Source organism: Bubalus kerabau, chromosome 9, assembly GCF_029407905.1.
Source record: "Bubalus kerabau isolate K-KA32 ecotype Philippines breed swamp buffalo chromosome 9, PCC_UOA_SB_1v2, whole genome shotgun sequence".
Taxonomy (NCBI): Eukaryota; Metazoa; Chordata; class Mammalia; order Artiodactyla; family Bovidae; genus Bubalus; species Bubalus kerabau.
The window spans coordinates 86,706,931-86,723,758 of record NC_073632.1 but is presented as its reverse complement, the minus strand read 5'-3'; positions in this window follow the sequence as shown (position 1 = coordinate 86,723,758).

The window sequence follows — 16,828 nt, the reverse complement described above, 5'->3', positions numbered from 1 at the left end:
GGGTGGTTAGAAAATTTACAAACAGTTCATCACAAATACATAAGTTGTATCTAATGAGTAGAGAGGAAAACTCCATTGTAAAAGTTTTCATCAACTCCTCGACATATATCATATGATTTGACAAACTTGCTTATTCTTTTTATCATTTAATCTGTTTGACCATGATATTCCATTCCTCTCTCTAACCAAAGTATCTGCACTTGTACTGGCAGTTATCAGACATCCCTGAATAACTAGTGGCCTTTCCTGAGTAAGTAGAAATTTTACTCACATAGCTGACTCTGATACATCCCTAAAGAAAAGGCTTTTATTTGTACTTAGAACTTAAGCAGTTCCTATCACCATGATCAAGATTCTGCAAGAGCTAGAATTAATTTAAGAAAAAGCTATTGCTAACAATATAGCACCTTGGACCTTGAGAAAGGATCATTATATTTATGGCACTGGGGCTTCCCAGGTAGCACCAGTGGTAAAGAACCTGTCTGCCAATGCAGGAGAGTTAAGAGACAGGGATTCAATCTCTGGGTTGGGAAGATCCCCTGGAGGAGGGCATGGCAACCCACTCTAGTATTCTTGCCTGGAGAATCCCATGAACAGAGGACCCTGATCAGTTACAGTCCAAGGCTCACAACTAGTCAAACTACTGAAGTGATTTAGCATGCACATACATTCAAACTCTGGAGACAGTTGGTAAATTGTAAAGCTATTTATCTAACAAGTATAGCGTGAACATTGCAAGCCTTTACCATCCTTTAAAAATAATTTAGTATTTGGACTGAGAGCACTGGACACTCTCTTAGTGACCAGGCAAGGTGTAGAAAAGGATAGCTAGTCATGTTATCTTAGATATATCTATACGTATAAATGATTAGTCTGGTAACTTGGGGGTACAAAGTAATAGTTAAGTCTGAAAAGTGAGGCAGTCAACATAAGGACACAGAGTATTAAGTTAATGGAGAAGGTCCAGGTATACACCAAGAATACAATGAAATTATTCTTCATTCACTCATGTCTGGAGTAATTTTTGGTGCAAATTATTATACCTATATATTTATAATTGAAGATACAATTCTGGCATAATCTGGAATAAAAGTATCACATATGAACACTCTTAAGAGATCTTACAAATAGGAAAGCAAAGATTAAGTTATGGATTTTTTACATTATTGAGAGTTGTTAGTGGTGTCATTGATGTTGGCAAGATTTAGTTTCTGGAAGAAAACAGTCATTCATCCTGTCCTCAGAAACTCTAGGTTTGAACATTGATTTTTAGAAAGCACCAGCTCCTTCAGTGTACAACCAAAGAGCACAAAAATTCTATTTCTGGATATATTACCCAAAATACTCTAGCACCAAGAATAAACTGTTTTTAAATAGCACGCATGATCCATATTTTATATCAATATTCAACTCAGAATTTTCATTGTTAGCACTGAATTAGAAACTGGATGTATTAAGTTTTTGAAGGAGAGTGGGGTTGGTGGTGATGATTTTGCTTATTGGCTAAAGTCCATGCACCAACTTATACTTACTTTAAATAGACAATGATCTTTATGTTAGATAGATAAGGAAATTCAAATCTTATCAAGAAAAAAGCCCATTAGTTAGAGGATATTAGAACTCACCCCAGTAATTTAATGTTAGCAATGTCATAAATTAAATTTGTTCTACATAGCACTATATAAACCAAATTTAAAAGAGGAAAAAGCAGCTGCTGTTTCTCAAGAGGAGGAACACAACAATTTATCTTGTAAACTAGAGCTATTATTTCTCTGTCACACTTATTTACTCTCTCACTAAGTCAATTCTTCATCTCTCAAGATACCTTACTCCCTCTTTCATATCCTTCTGAGTCCACATATCCATGCATCCCTTAATTTAAAATATATCTATATCAAAGACAAAATGTGTTACCTCCTTCTCTCATCATCTGTATATTTAGTTTCCCCACCAATTCCTCACCTTAAGTGTCTTCAAAGTACGATGATTTTTCCCTGACCTCATTTCTCCTTGATTATATGTATCACTACATCATGTTTCCCTGCCTATCTTCTGAAATACTGAATGTATTTATTTCTGGTTTTGTCATGTTACTCCTTTGCTTACTTTTTAATTTTTTTTTACACTAATTGACAAAAACACTAAGGTCAAGATTTGGAAAAATGAGAACATGAGGAAACTTAGAAGTCTAGTCATAAAAAGCTAAAAATGTAGCTCTGGTATTTTGAATAGATTTTTCTCTTTCTCAAAATGGAAACGAGTGAAACTTAGAGCAGAAATGTTCTCTGATCCTATCAGGCAACTTATTCTATTTCCTATCAAGCAAGTAAATCTTGTCCATCTCCACTGTTAGTTCTCTGTTCTAGTTGCTAAGCATTATTCATTTGGAATGTTTCAAATTCCTTTAATAGCACCGTGCTAATATCTTAACTATGTATAGTTGTAAAGCCTCTGACTGTCCAGGTGATCATTTGATATTGCAGTGATAGTGGGAAAGTAACATAAGAGCACTGAACCAGTGTGGTTACTATGATGTGGAAAAACAATGAAAGTTTACATAAAAGGCCTTAACTTGAGTGAAGTTCTTGTCTCATTTGGGTATACTCCAAGCAACCTGCAGAGCTACACAGCATCAATTTTCATAAACAGAAAGATCTATTTTTTACCAGAAAATAAAATTCAGAAACAAGAAAATTGAATACTTCCATTTACTGAGGGAACTATTAAGAAAATAAAGTCCAGGTTGAAGCCCTTTAGTCACTAATTATTAAATACTAGTGATTTCTATTTAGCTGAAGGTGCATAATATTCAATGCATGGCTTAATTATCTGAAATTAGATAGTAATTTATGGCGACCTGTGATGCTGAAGGCAGACAGTCCAAGTTGAAAGATTGTTTTCGTGAAACATTTTTATGCAAGCATAGATGGATGACCCAAAAAGAGGCAATTAGTAGAACTGTATTGTAATTTTCTAAAATATTCCTTATTAACAAATATCAAGATAGGTCGAGTGTTCAGAGTAAGTATTCAGAGACATGGGCTGAGATAGTCTAAGACAAACCAAACCATTCAAATGGTTATGTAGAAAGCTGTCTGAGATAGTTCTAAAGCACTATTTATCTAGTTCTTTATTGAGTAAAGAAGGAGAGGGAAGCATAGAATGGAAAAGAATCAGTGTTTGGCAAGCTGGTGATCCTACTGCCTTTAATGAAAATAAATATTTAAGATAGAAAAGGGAGCTCTTTCTATTTTTGTAATAAAAGAATACAGTTGGCAAAAAAGATATTATGAAGTTTAAAAGCCTTGTTAAAATTGTATTAAAAACAAGGAGCTATAAAGATTTTAGAGGACTAATTTAAAACAAATGTTTGCAGTGAAATATCTCAACAAATGTTCCTAAGACAAGGGGAGGATAAGAAAAAATAGACATTATGTCCCGTAGGGAAGGGCCTGTACCCTAGCCTGAAACAAAGCTAAGTCAGCACATAGAGAAGTCACCCATGTGTTCCTGAGTCCCCTTCTCTTAATTTTATCCTCCATTTTTGAGGAAAACCTACTTCATAACTGAAAAGCAATGTGTGAACAATATTTTTTTTTTAATAGGGCAATCTATCGATTTAGGCAGCTGTTTCTAGAAGAAAGAAGATTGATTTTAGATCAGGCTATTTACATTCTATTGACTCCAGGCTGAACTGTAAAGTTTTAAATAACTTTTTCCTTTTTTTCCGGCTTTGATGTCCTCTTTATAAAATGGAGATAATAATAATACCAACTCAAAGCATAGTTGTAAGAATTAAACATAAATGTGTCAGACACAGTTAATTGAAAGATTAATTTATCTATTTGTTCTTTTACTAAGTGGAAGGAATTATATTGCCAAGTACTAGAAGCGCAAAGACTAATACACAGACCCTCCCTTCAGATGGGTAATGGAAAGAAAGAGGCATGTGGAAATATAAGTGCACTGAATATTCACAAAATTAATGGAATGTATGGGACTGCTCAGGAAGGGGTCAGGTCTCAAATATAGGGATGTAATCAGGATGAGTTCACAGAAAAGAGGCACATACTTGGTCAGGCAGTGCACAGAGGTGTGGTTTGATCAGATGCAGTAGATGGCTTTGTATGCATGCTGGAGGAGTGAGGCTTACTTGCAAAGTTCATGTATTTGATGGAGACAAATGAATTACCAACTGAGTATGGAATAGATATTGGACACATATTTGTTGAAATAACTGTCACTCTAAAGATAAGAAACAAAAAAATGTTACAGACTATATAAAATTGCTATAATCCTATTTAGGTTTTTGTGTGGACATAGGTTTTCATTTATCTAGGATGAATGCCCATGAGTGTACTTACTGTATCAAATGGTAAATGCATATCTAGTTTTTTAAGAAACTGCCAAACTTCTTTCAAGAGTGACTCACTGCCATTTTACATTCCTACCTATAATAATATATGAGAGATCTAGTTTCTCTGCATCCTCACCAAGAACTCAAACCAACCAAAAAGTCCTATGATAACTGAATGGTTAAACGACTGTTCGTCTATGCTGTGGAATGCAGACAATTTCAAAAGGTCACATACTGTATGACTCCAAGTATGAATCATTTTCAGAATAATAAAATTATAGAGACAAAACAGATGAGTGACTTTTAGGAGTTTGTGAGAGTGATGGGCAGGAGGTGTGTGTAATTATAAGGAAGTAGCATATGGGAGATCTTGGTGATGGTGGAATAGTTGTGTATCTTGATTGTGATGGAGGTTATACAAATCTACACATGTGATAAGTGACACAATTTTGCACATGTGCTGTACCATTGTCAAATTTCTGGTTTTGTATGGTACTACTGATATATGTCGGAGAAGGCAATGGCAAGCCACTCCAGTACTCTTGCCTAGAAAATCCCATGGACGGAGGAACCTGGTAGGCTGCAGTCCATGGGGTAGCAAAGAGTCAGATACGACTGAACGACTTCACTTTCACTTTTCACTTTCACACATTGGAGAAGGAAATGGCAACCCACTCCAGCGTTCTTGCCTGGAGAATCCCAGGGACGGGGAAGCCTGGTGGGCTGCCATCTATGGGGTAGCACAGAGTCGGACACGACTGAAGCGACTTAGCAGCAGCAGCAGCAACTGATATATGTAAAGTATAGTGATTTAGGGAAAATTTGAGGAAACTGAGTAAAGAATACATGGGGCCTCCCTGTACTATATTTGAAAATTCTTATGAGTCAGTGGGGCTTCCCTGATAGCTCAGTTGGTAAAGAATCTGCGTGCAATGCAGCAGACCCTGGTTTGATTCCTGGGTCTCTAAGATCTGCTGGAGAAGGGCAAGGCATTCCAGTATTCTGGCCTAGAGAGTTCCATGGATTCTCTAGTCCTTGCATGTACTTGGCTTCAACTTGGCTTCCCACGTAGCTCAGTCGGTAAAGCATGTTGAAACATCTGCTTGCAATGTGGGAAATCTGGGTTCAATTCCTGGGTTGGAAGTTTCCCTGGAGAAGGAAATGGCAACCCAGTGCAGTATTTTTCCCTGGAGAATCCCATGGACAGAGGAGCCTGGCAGGCTACAGTTCATGGGATCACAAGAATCTGACACAACTTACTGCTATGATTATTTGTAATTAAAAAGTCAAAAATAATATGGTCTCCAGAAAACAACAATAAGGAAAAAAATACTTCTGGTGACAAGAGAAACTGTGATTTTTTTATATCTCAAAGAAGAGGAAAAAAAGTCTGGTTTAGTAGATTAAGGTAACAAAAATAATTAGCTGCATACTTGTAACTGAAATGTAAAATGTGAATTAAAATCTTGTCCTAATTTTTAAAAGAAGAAAGATAACCTACTTAATACATATTGTGTCATATTTTCTCAGCATTCAAGTTAACTTTGATTATGCTTTCCAACTATCCTTTAGTAGTGGAAAACTTACATATATAAAATAAATTTAAGATAAAAATGTACACTTATTAATGCAGTTTCTAATTACCATTTAGTTTCTGTAATTTCTTGTAGAAATGACTCTATTAAAATTTTTTTTACAGAATTTAAAGGAAATACTCAGATTTATTTATACCAATTCCATGAATCTGTTATTCATATGTGTATATATTCTTTATTATTTTTATGAACTGCTCTCTCATCTCCTTTGCCTAGTACCAGAGGACACCAATATCTATATTTAGATTGTCCAAAGAATTGGCCTATCTCTAGTTAGTGTATAAATTAATATAATACTAATAAAATAATATTATCATTCACCATAACAGTTACTCCCTAGAGAAGTAGTCTTCTTTACAGGCATTTATGCTATCAATAAATACCCACTCTCAGTTTCAGATATCTTAATTTTAATGAGTATACTAGCCATTTCACAGATGTGAGCCTCTGATAGGAAATGCCAAAGTGGCTCTCCAAACAAATACTCAGTTGTATACCTGGAGTCATAGGAAGATATTTTTTGCAGTTTTCTAAAAAAGCTCATTGTTTGTTTTACTTTTTCCAGTTTCCAAAATTTCAGAAATAAATGTTAGCTTAAAAGACTTGGAAACTCAAGGAATGAAATAGATTCCAGCTACGGCTGAGTTAAGGATTCAAACAATGTCATCAGGTAAGTGTGTTTTCAATACATCTATTAATCTATTTCCTCTTTTTGGCCAGATTCTCAGGAATGCTTGCTGACATGGTGACAAAAATGACTACCAAGAGTTATAGACTTACAACACCCTTATATCCTGTAATCTTGATAAAAATAGAATGCATCAGTTTTAATATTCACAGTAAAATTCCAACAATAACATGCATTGGCAGGGTCTCAGTCATATAACTTCCTGGAGGCAATTACTGAGCACAGTGAAGTAGAAATCACCGACTTTTCAGGGTTTTGTTAAACATCTACCCTAGGAGCAAGTGAAATCAGTCCCATAGGAAACGAGCAGTTTGATGTTCCAGTAAGGGAGTTTATCCAAAAGGTAATGCAAAGGAAGCTTTGGTGGCTTCCCTGGTGGCTCAGAGGTTAAAGCATCTGCCTGGAATGAAGGAGACCCGGGTTCAGTCCCTGGATTGGGAAGATTCCCTGGAGAAGGAAATGGCAACCCACTTCAGTACTCTTGCCTGGAGAATCCCATGGAGGGAGGAGCCTGGTAGACTACAGTCCATGGGGTCACAAAGAGTCGGACACGACTGAGCGACTTCACGACGACAATGCAAAGGAAAGCAGAAGTAAAGTGAATGTGGCCAAGAAGGTTGAAAAAACAGATTCGTATTTTTGGCTAAAAAGTCAAACTTTAAAATATATTATGAACTGTGATTTACGTCATGTTTTTATTTCACCAGGCAGAAAATTCAATACATTGTGGAGGACTTAGTACCATTACTTCTGATACATTTGTAGTGGAATATAACATACTATACTACACCTTAATATGATATATTAAGCACAGTTCATATAGGTTATATTTGCATATTGTATATATTCTATAAGTTTGGTTATTTGACTATTTTACTTTTGTATTTCTAAGTTTATTCCTAATATGCTCTATGTCTTATTCAACATTGCATCATGAATACTTTATATAGACACTATATTATAAAGTGTGTCCATTCATTGACCACAATGCATCTTAATTTGCTTACTAGTTCAAACAGTTTTTTGATGGCAGTTTTAGGATTTTCTCTATATAATGTTATGTTATCTGCAAATAGTGGCAGTTTTACATTTTCTTTCCAATTTGGATGCTGTTATTTCTTTTTCTTACATAATTGCTGTGTCTAAGACCTCCTGCTTATTTAACTTATATGCAGAGTGCATAGTGAGAAACCCTGAGCTAGATGAAGTACAAGCTGGAAGCAAGATTTACAGGAAAATATCAATAACCTCAGATATGCAGATGACACCTTATGGCAGAAAGCAAAAAAGAACTAAAGCCTCTTGATGAAAGTGAAAGAGGAGAGTAGAAAAGTTGGCTTAAAATTCAACATTGAGAAAACTAAGATCATGGCATCTTGTCTCATCAGTTCAGTTCAATCACTCAGTCATGTCAGACTCTTTTTGACCACATGAACCGCAGCACACCAGGCCTCCCTGTCCATCACCAACTCCCGAAGTCCATTGAGTCGGTGATGCCATCCAGCCATCTCATCCTCTATTGTCCCCTTCTCCTCCTGCCCTCAATCTTTCCAAGCATGAGGGTCTTTTCAAATGAGTCAGCTCTTTGCATCAGGTGGCCAAAGTATTGAAATTTCAGCTTCAACATCAGTTCTTCCAATGAACACCCAGGACTGATCTCCTTTAGGATGCATTGGTTGGATCTCCTTGCAGGCCAAGGGACTCTCAATAGTATTCTCCAACACCACAGTTAAAATGCATCAATTCTTCAGAGCTCAGTCTTCTTTATAGTCCAACTCTCACATCCATACATGACCACTGGAAAAACCATAGCCTTGACTAGACAGACATTTGTTGACAAAGTAATGTCTCTGCTTTTGAATGTGCTATCTAGGTTAGTCATAACTTTCCTTCCAAGGAGTAAGCGGCTTTTAATTTCATGGCTGTAGTCACCATCTGCAGTGATTTTGGAGCCCCCCAAAAATAAAGTCTGACACTGTTTCCACTGTTTCCCCATCCATTTCCCATGAAGTGATGGGACCAGATGCCATGATCTTCGTTTTCTGAGTGTTGAGCTTTAAGCCAACTTTTTCACTCTCCACTTTCATTTTCATCAAGAGGCTTTTTAGTTCCTCTTCACTTTCTGCCATAAGGGTGTGTCATCTGCATATCTGAGGTTATTGATATTTCTCCCAGCAATCTTGATTCCAGCTTGTGCTTCCTCCAGCCCAGCATTTCTCATGATATACTCTATATAAGTTAAATAAACAGGGTGACAATTAAAAAGCCTTGACGTACTCCTTTTCCTATTTGGAACCAATCTGTTGTTCCACGTCCAGTTCTAACTGTTGCTTCCTGACCTGTATACAGGTTTCTCAAGAGGCAGGTCTGGTGGTCTGGTATTCCCATCTCATTCAGAATTTTCCACAGTTTATTGTGATCCACACAGTCAAAGGCTTTGGCATAGTCAATAAAGCAGAAATAGATGTTTTTCTGGAACTCTCTTGCTTTTTCAATGATCCAGCAGATTTTGGCAATTTGGTCCCATCACTTCATGGAAAATAGATGGGAAAGCAATGGAAACAGTGACTAACTTTATGTTTTGGGGCTCCAAAATCACTATAGATGGTGACTGCAGCCATGAAATTAAAAGACGCTTGCTGATGGAAGAAAATTTATGACCAATAAGACAGCATATTAAAACGCAGAAACATTACTTTGCCAACAAAGGTCCGTTTTATCAAAGCTATGGTTTTTCCAGTAGTCATGTATGGATGTGAGAGTTGGAGTATAAAGAAAACTGAGTGCCAAATAATTGATGCTTTTAAACTGTGGTGTTGGAGTAGACTCTTGGGAGTCCCTTGAACTGCAAGGAAATCCAGCCTCCATCCTAAAGGAAATCCGTCCTGAATATTCATTGGAAGAACTGATGCTGAAGCTGCAACTCCAATACTTTGGCCAGCTGATGTGAAGAATTGACTCATTTGAAAAGACCCTTATGCTTGGAAAGATTGAAGACAGGAGGAGAAGGGGATGGCAGAGGATGAGATGGTTGGATGGCATCACTGACTTGATTGACGTGAGTTTGAGTAAATTCTGGGGGTTGGTGATGGACAGGAAGGTCTGTTGTGCTGCAGTCTATGGGGTCCCAAAGAGTCGGACATGTTTGAGTGACTGAACTGATCTGAACTGACTGAGGACCTCCAACACTATGTTGAATAAAAATGATGAGAATGGGCATCATTGTCTTATTCCTGATCTTAGAGGTAAAGTTTTGAGTTTTCTACAACAATCTGTGGGCTTTCCTATATGCCCTTTAATGCACTGAGATATGTTCCTCTTCTCTTCAGTTCAGTTCAGTTGCTCAGTCGTGTCCCACTCTTTAAGACCCCATGAATCGCAGCATGCCAGGCCTCCCTGTCCATCACCAACTCCCGGAGTTAAATCAGACTCATGTCCATTGAGTTGGTGATGCCATCCAGCCATCTCATCCTCTGGCGTCCCCTTCTCCTGCCCCCAACCCCTCCCAGCATCAGAGTCTTTTCCAATGAGTCAACTCTTTGCATGAGGTGGCCAAAGTACTGGAGTTTCAGCTTTAGCATCATTCCTTCCAAAGAAATCCCAGGGCTGATCTCCTTCAGAATGGACTGGTTGGATCTTCTTGCAGTCCAAGACACTCTCAAGAGTCTTCTCCAACACCACAGTTCAAAAGCATCAATTCTTCGGCGCTCAGCCTTCTTCATAGTACACCTCTCAGCCTTATTCACAGTACACCTCTCACATCCATACATGACCACTGGAAAAACCCTAGCCTTGACTAGACAGATCTTTGTTGGCAAAGTAATGTCTCTGCTTTTGAATATGCTATCTAGGTTGGTCATAACTTTTCCTCCAAGGAGTAAGCGTCTTTTAATTTCATGGCTGCAGTCACCACCTGCAGTGATTTTGGAGCCCAAAAAAATAAAGTCTGCCATACGGGTGGTGTCATCTGCGTATCTGAGGTTATTGATATTTCTCCTGGCAATCTTGATTCCAGCTTGTGCTTCTTCCAGTCCAGCGTTTCTCATGATGTATGCTGCATATAAGTTAAATAAGCAGGGTGACAATATACAGCCTTGACGTACTCCTTTTCCTATTTGGAACCAGTCTGTTGTTCCATGTCCAGTTCTAACTGTTGCTTCCTGACCTGCATATAGGTGTCTCAAAAGGCAGGTCAGGTGGTCTGGTATTCCCATCTCTTTCAGAATTTTCCACAGTTTATTGTGATCCACCCAGTCAAAGGCTTTGGCATAGTCAATAAAGCAGAAATAGATGTTTTTCTGGAACTCTCTTGCTTTTTCGATGATCCAGCAGATGTTGGCAATTTGATCTCTGGTTCCTCTGCCTTTTATAAAACCAGCTTGAACTTCTGGAAGTTCACGGTACACGTACTGCTGAAGCCTGGCTTGGAGAATTTTGAGCATTACTTTACTAGCATGTGAGATGAGTGCAATTGTTCCTCTTAAATGCACTCTATTGAGGGCTTTTATGATAAATGGATGTCAAATTTTGTCAAAAACTTTTTCTGCATCTGTTCAGAAGCTCGTATGATTTTTTTCCTTTATTTTTATTAATATAACATACTGCGTGACTGTGGCCATGAAATTAAAAGACACTTACTCCTCAGAAGAAAAGTTATGACCAACCTAGATAGCATATTCAAAAGCAGAGACATTGCCAACAAAGATTGGTTTAATCAAGGAAAAACATCTATTTCTGCTTTATTGACTATGCCAAAGCCTTTGACTGTGTGGATCACAAGAAACTGTGGAAAATTCTGAAAGAGATGGGAATACCAGACCACCCGATCTGCCTCTTGAGAAATTTGTATGCAGGTCAGGAAGCAACAGTTAGAACTGGACATGGGACAACAGACTGGTTCCAAATAGGAAAAGGAGTACGTCAAGGCTGTATATTGTCACCCTGTTTATTTAACTTATATGCAGAGTCCATCATGAGAAATGCTAGACTGGGAGAAACACAAGTTGGAATCAAGATTTCCGGGAGAAATATCAATAACCTCAGATGTGCTGATGACACCACCCGTATGGCAGAAAGTGAAGAGGAACTCAAAAGCCTCTTGATGAAAGTGAAAGTGGAGAGTGAAAAAGTTGGCTTAAAGCTCAACATTCAGAAAACGAAGATCATGGCATCCAGTCCCACCACTTCATGGGAAATAGATGGGGAAACAGTGGAAACAGTGTCAGACTTTATTTTTCTGGGCTCCAAAATCACTACAGATGGTGATGCTTACTCCTTGGAAGGAAAGTTATGACCAACCTAGATAGCATATTCAAAAAGAGACATTACTTTGCCAACAAAGGTCCGTCTAGTCAAGGCTATGGTTTTTCCTGTGGTCATGTATGGATGTGAGAGTTGGACTGTGAAGAAGGCTGAGCACCGAAGAATTGATGCTTTTGAACTGTGGTGTTGGAGAAGACTCTTGAGAGTCCCTTGGACTGCAAGGAGATCCAACCAGTCCATTCTGGAGGAGATCAGCCCTGGGATTTCTTTGGAAATGCTAAAGCTGAAACTTCAGTACTTTGTCCACCTCATGCGAAGAGTTGACTCATTGGAAAAGACTCTGATACTGCGAGGGATTGAGGGCAGGAGGAGAAAGGGATGACAGAGGATGAGATGGCTGGATGGCATCACTGACTCGATGGACGTGAGTCTGAGTGAACTCCGGGAGTTGGTGATGGACAGGGAGGCCTGGCATGCTGCGTCATGGGGTCGCAAAGAGTCGGACACCACTGAGCGACTGAACTGCATTGACTGAGTCGTGGATCTTGATAATCCTTGCTTCCCTGGAAAAAAGACCACTTGATCATTGTGTATGATGCTTGTAGGGTATTATTCAATTTGCTAATATTTTGTTGAGGATTCTTTCATTTCTGTTCATCAGAGTCATTGGTCTGCAATTTTCTTATAGCATTCTTGTCTGATTTTGGTAGAGTAATGCTGGCCTCATAAAATGAGACTGAAATATTACCTATTCTATTTTGGGGAAGATGTTAGAATTGTTATTAATTATTTTTTAATATAAATTTATTTATTTTTATTGGAGGCTAATTACTTTACACTATTGTATTGGTTTTGCCATACATCAACATGAATCCACCATGGGTGTACATGTGTTCCCCATCCTGAACCCCTCTCCCACCTTCCTCCCCATACCATCCAACTGGGTCATCCCAGTGCACCAGCCCCAAGCATCCTGTATCATGTATCAAATCCGGATTGGTGATCCATTTCACATATGATATTATACATATTTCAATGCCATTCTCCCAGATCATCCCACCCTTGCCCTCTTCCACAGAGTCCAAATGACTGTTCTATACATCTGTGTCTCTTTTGCTGTCTCTCATACAGGGTTATCATTACCATCTTTCTAAATTCCATATATATGCTTTAGTATACTGTATTGGTGTTTTTCTTTCTGGCTTACTTTACTCTGTGTAATAGGCTCCAGTTTCATTCACCTCATTCAAACTGATTCAAATGTATTCTTTTTAAAAGCTGAGTAATACTCCATTGTGTATATGTACCACAGCTTTCTTATCCATTCGTCTGCTGATGGACATCTAGGTTGCTTCCATGTCCTGGCTATTATAAACAGTGCTGCGATGCTGCTGTGAACATTGGGGTACACGTGTCTCTCAGTTCTGGTTTCCTCAGTGTGTATGCCCAGCAGTGGGATTGCTGGGGCATAAGGCAGTTCTATTTCCAGTTTTTTAAGGAATCTCCACACTGTTCTCCATAGTGGCTGTACTAGTTTGCATTCCCACCAACAGTGTAAGAGGGTTCCCTTTTCTCCACACCCTCTCCAGCATTTATTGCTTGTAGACTTTTGGATCACCATTCTGACTGGCGTGAAATGATACCTCATTGTGGTTTTGATTTGCATTTCTCTGATAATGAGTGATGTTGAGCATCTTTTCATGTGTTTGTTAGCCATCTGTATATCTTCTTTGGAGAAATGTCTGTTTAGGTCTTTGGCCCATTTTTTGATTGGGTCGTTTATTTTTCTAGTATTGAGCTTCAGGAGTTGCTTGTACATTTTTGAGATTAATTCTTTGTCAGTTGCTTATTTTCTCCCATTCTGAAGACTGTCTTTTCATCTTGCTTATAGTTTCCTTTGTTGTACAGAAGCTTTTAATTTTAATTAGGTCCCATTTGATTATTTTTGCTTTTATTTCCAGTATTCTGGGAGGTGGGTCATAGAGGATCCTGCTGTGATTTATGTCGGAGAGTGTTTTGCCTATGTTCTCCTCTAGGAGTTTTATAGTTTCTGGTCTTATGTTTAGATCTTTAATCCATTTTGATTCTTATTTGAATGCTTAGTAGAATTCACCAGTGAAAGTGTCTTGTCCTAGACTTTTGTTTTTGGTTTGTTTTTTTTTTTTTTTGATTATTGATTCAATCTCCTTATTAAAAACTATTCAGGTATTCTATATCTTTGTAATTAAATCTTGAAAGATTGCATTTCCAAAAAAATTATGAATTTTTTCTGCTATTCAATTTGTTGGCATACTTTTGTTCACAGTGGTCTCTTAGGATCTGTTGTATTTATGTAGTATCAATTGCAATGTCTCCTTTATCATTTTTAATTTATTTGAACCAACACTCTCTGTCTCTCTCTCTTTTTTTTTCCCTTGGTGAATCTAACTAGTCTTTATCAGTTTTGTTTATCTTTTCAAAGAACCATCAAAATGTTTTTGTGAGCTGTGTCTGTTATTGTATAAGTCAGCAGGTTCTTTTTTTTCCCCTTTTTTCTAGGTATTTTCAATGCTATAAACATAGACGCATGGTTTAAAAATTAGTTCTCACTTTAATGAAAAACTGAATTGTTGCCAATTGGAGCCTATTATTTAGAACATCTCTATAAGCATTATTTTTTAAATCTTTACTTTGATTGCATGCTTGATTTCTTTTTAGTAAATATTGTGAGTAAAATTGCTAAGTCTTATGGTAGGTGGAAGCCTAGCTTTTTAAGAAACTTCCAAACTGTTTCCAAAGTGGCTGTGAAATTTTACATCCCTATAATCAATGGGTAAGAGTTCCGTGGTGGTGGTGGTTTAGTCACTAAGTGCTAAGTCAAGTTCCATAACCAAGCCAAAATATAAATGTTTGTGTTAACATTGTGTAACACAAATGTTTGTGTTAATTACTCTACTGGATGTGAAATGGTATTTAATATTTAATACACATTTCCCTAATAATGATTTTGAGGATTTTTAATGTGCTCACTGGTGACACACATAAAAACCCACACCTATACTCTTGTGAAGTGATTATTTTAAACTTTTGACTGTTCACTACTTGTTGTCTTTTTATTTTTGATTTGTGGGAGTTATCTATATATGTCTGATAGCACGCCATGATACATATTGCATATGAATATGCTTTCCCTGTCTGTGCTTTGTCACTACATTTTCTTAATGGTAAAATTTGATAATCAGAAGTTGTTATATTTTATAAAATTCAATTTGTCTTTATATTTATTAGATAACATCAATCTAAGATCACAAAGGTATTCCAGAGGTTTAGATGTTTGTTTAAATTTATCATCTGTCTCATATTAAAAGTTTTTGATAATGTAAAGTAACATTCTGATTTTGTTTTCCCTATGCTATTTGCTTAAAAGCCCCCTTTCCCCCATTGCACTTTTGCCAAAAATCAATTGAGAGTGTGTATGTCAGTCCAAATTTTGTTTCACATCTCTATCCTTATAACACTATTACACTCTCTGGATCAATATAGCTCTACATGGAGCCTCAGAATAAGTATTCCAGTTTTCATGAAGATTTTTTTTGCTTAAAGGCCTTTTAGATTCCACATGGTTTTAGATTCAGCTTGTTGATTTCAACGCACAGATCTATTAGGATGTTCATTGAGATTACAAAAAATCTTTCATTAATTTGATGAAAATCAACAACTTTAACAATATGGAGCTTCCAGGCAACACACTTCCTATATCTCACCATTTAATTGTGTAATTCCTCTCAGAAATGTAATGTAGTTTTCAAGGCAGAAGTCTTAAAATTTGATTAAACTGATAATGCCACCACAAATGGAATTATTTTCATAATCTGTTTTCCAACTGTTTAATGCTTTCCTCTAGAAATAAAACTGATGTTTAAATAATTTCCCTGTATCCTATAACTTTGATTAGTTATTTATTCTAGTAATTTTTATGTAGATCCCTTATGGTTTTTCTGTGAATAGTATCATACCAACCATGAAGATTTAAGGTGGGAGGAGAAGGGGACAACAGAGGATGAGATGGTTGGATGGCATCACCAACTCAATGGACATGAGTTTGGGTGAACTCTGGGAGTTGGTGATGGACACGGAGGCCTGGAATGCTGCAGTCCCTGTGGTAGCAAAGAGCCAGCGACTGAACTGAACTAACCGAACCATGAATAAAAAAAATCTTATTTATCTTTTAGGTCTCTACATATTTAATTTTTTTCCCCTTGCTTTGTGGTATAGGATAGAACTTCTAGTACCCTGTGAATAAAAATAGAGTAAATATGCTTGCCTTGGTTTCAGTCTTTGAAAGAAATCATTCAATACTTTACCATTAAGTATGTTAACATTAGATTTTAATAGATGTCCTTTGAATACTCACATTCAAGGAGTATTCTTCTATTCCTAGTTTGCTTACCAGCTTTAATTTTGAATTGTCAGTGAATTTTGTTATGTCTATTCACAGGGGCATATGTTATTTCTCCCTCCTTCTATATATAGGGTAAATCACTGATTGACTTTTGAAAGTTAAAACAATTCTGCATTGTTGAGATAAATCCTACTTGATCATATTATTTTATCTTCTTTTTATATATCGATGAATTCAATTAGCTTCTACTCTATTAAAAGTTTTTTGCATCTGTGTTCATAAGTAATGTTGCAGTGTACTTTCCTCATAATGCCTGTGTCTGGTTTTGTATAAGAATAATCTTGAGTCATAAAATAAACTGCAGTCTTTCTTTCATTTACTTTCTGAAAATGTTTGTGCTTAAATGGTTTTAATTTTTCTGTAAACATTTGATAGAATTCAAGAATAAAAAATATGAATTCAGAGTTTTCTTTGCCAGAAGTCTTATACTGACAAATCCAATTACTTTAACTGATAGAAGGATTATACAAATTAAATTTTTTTTC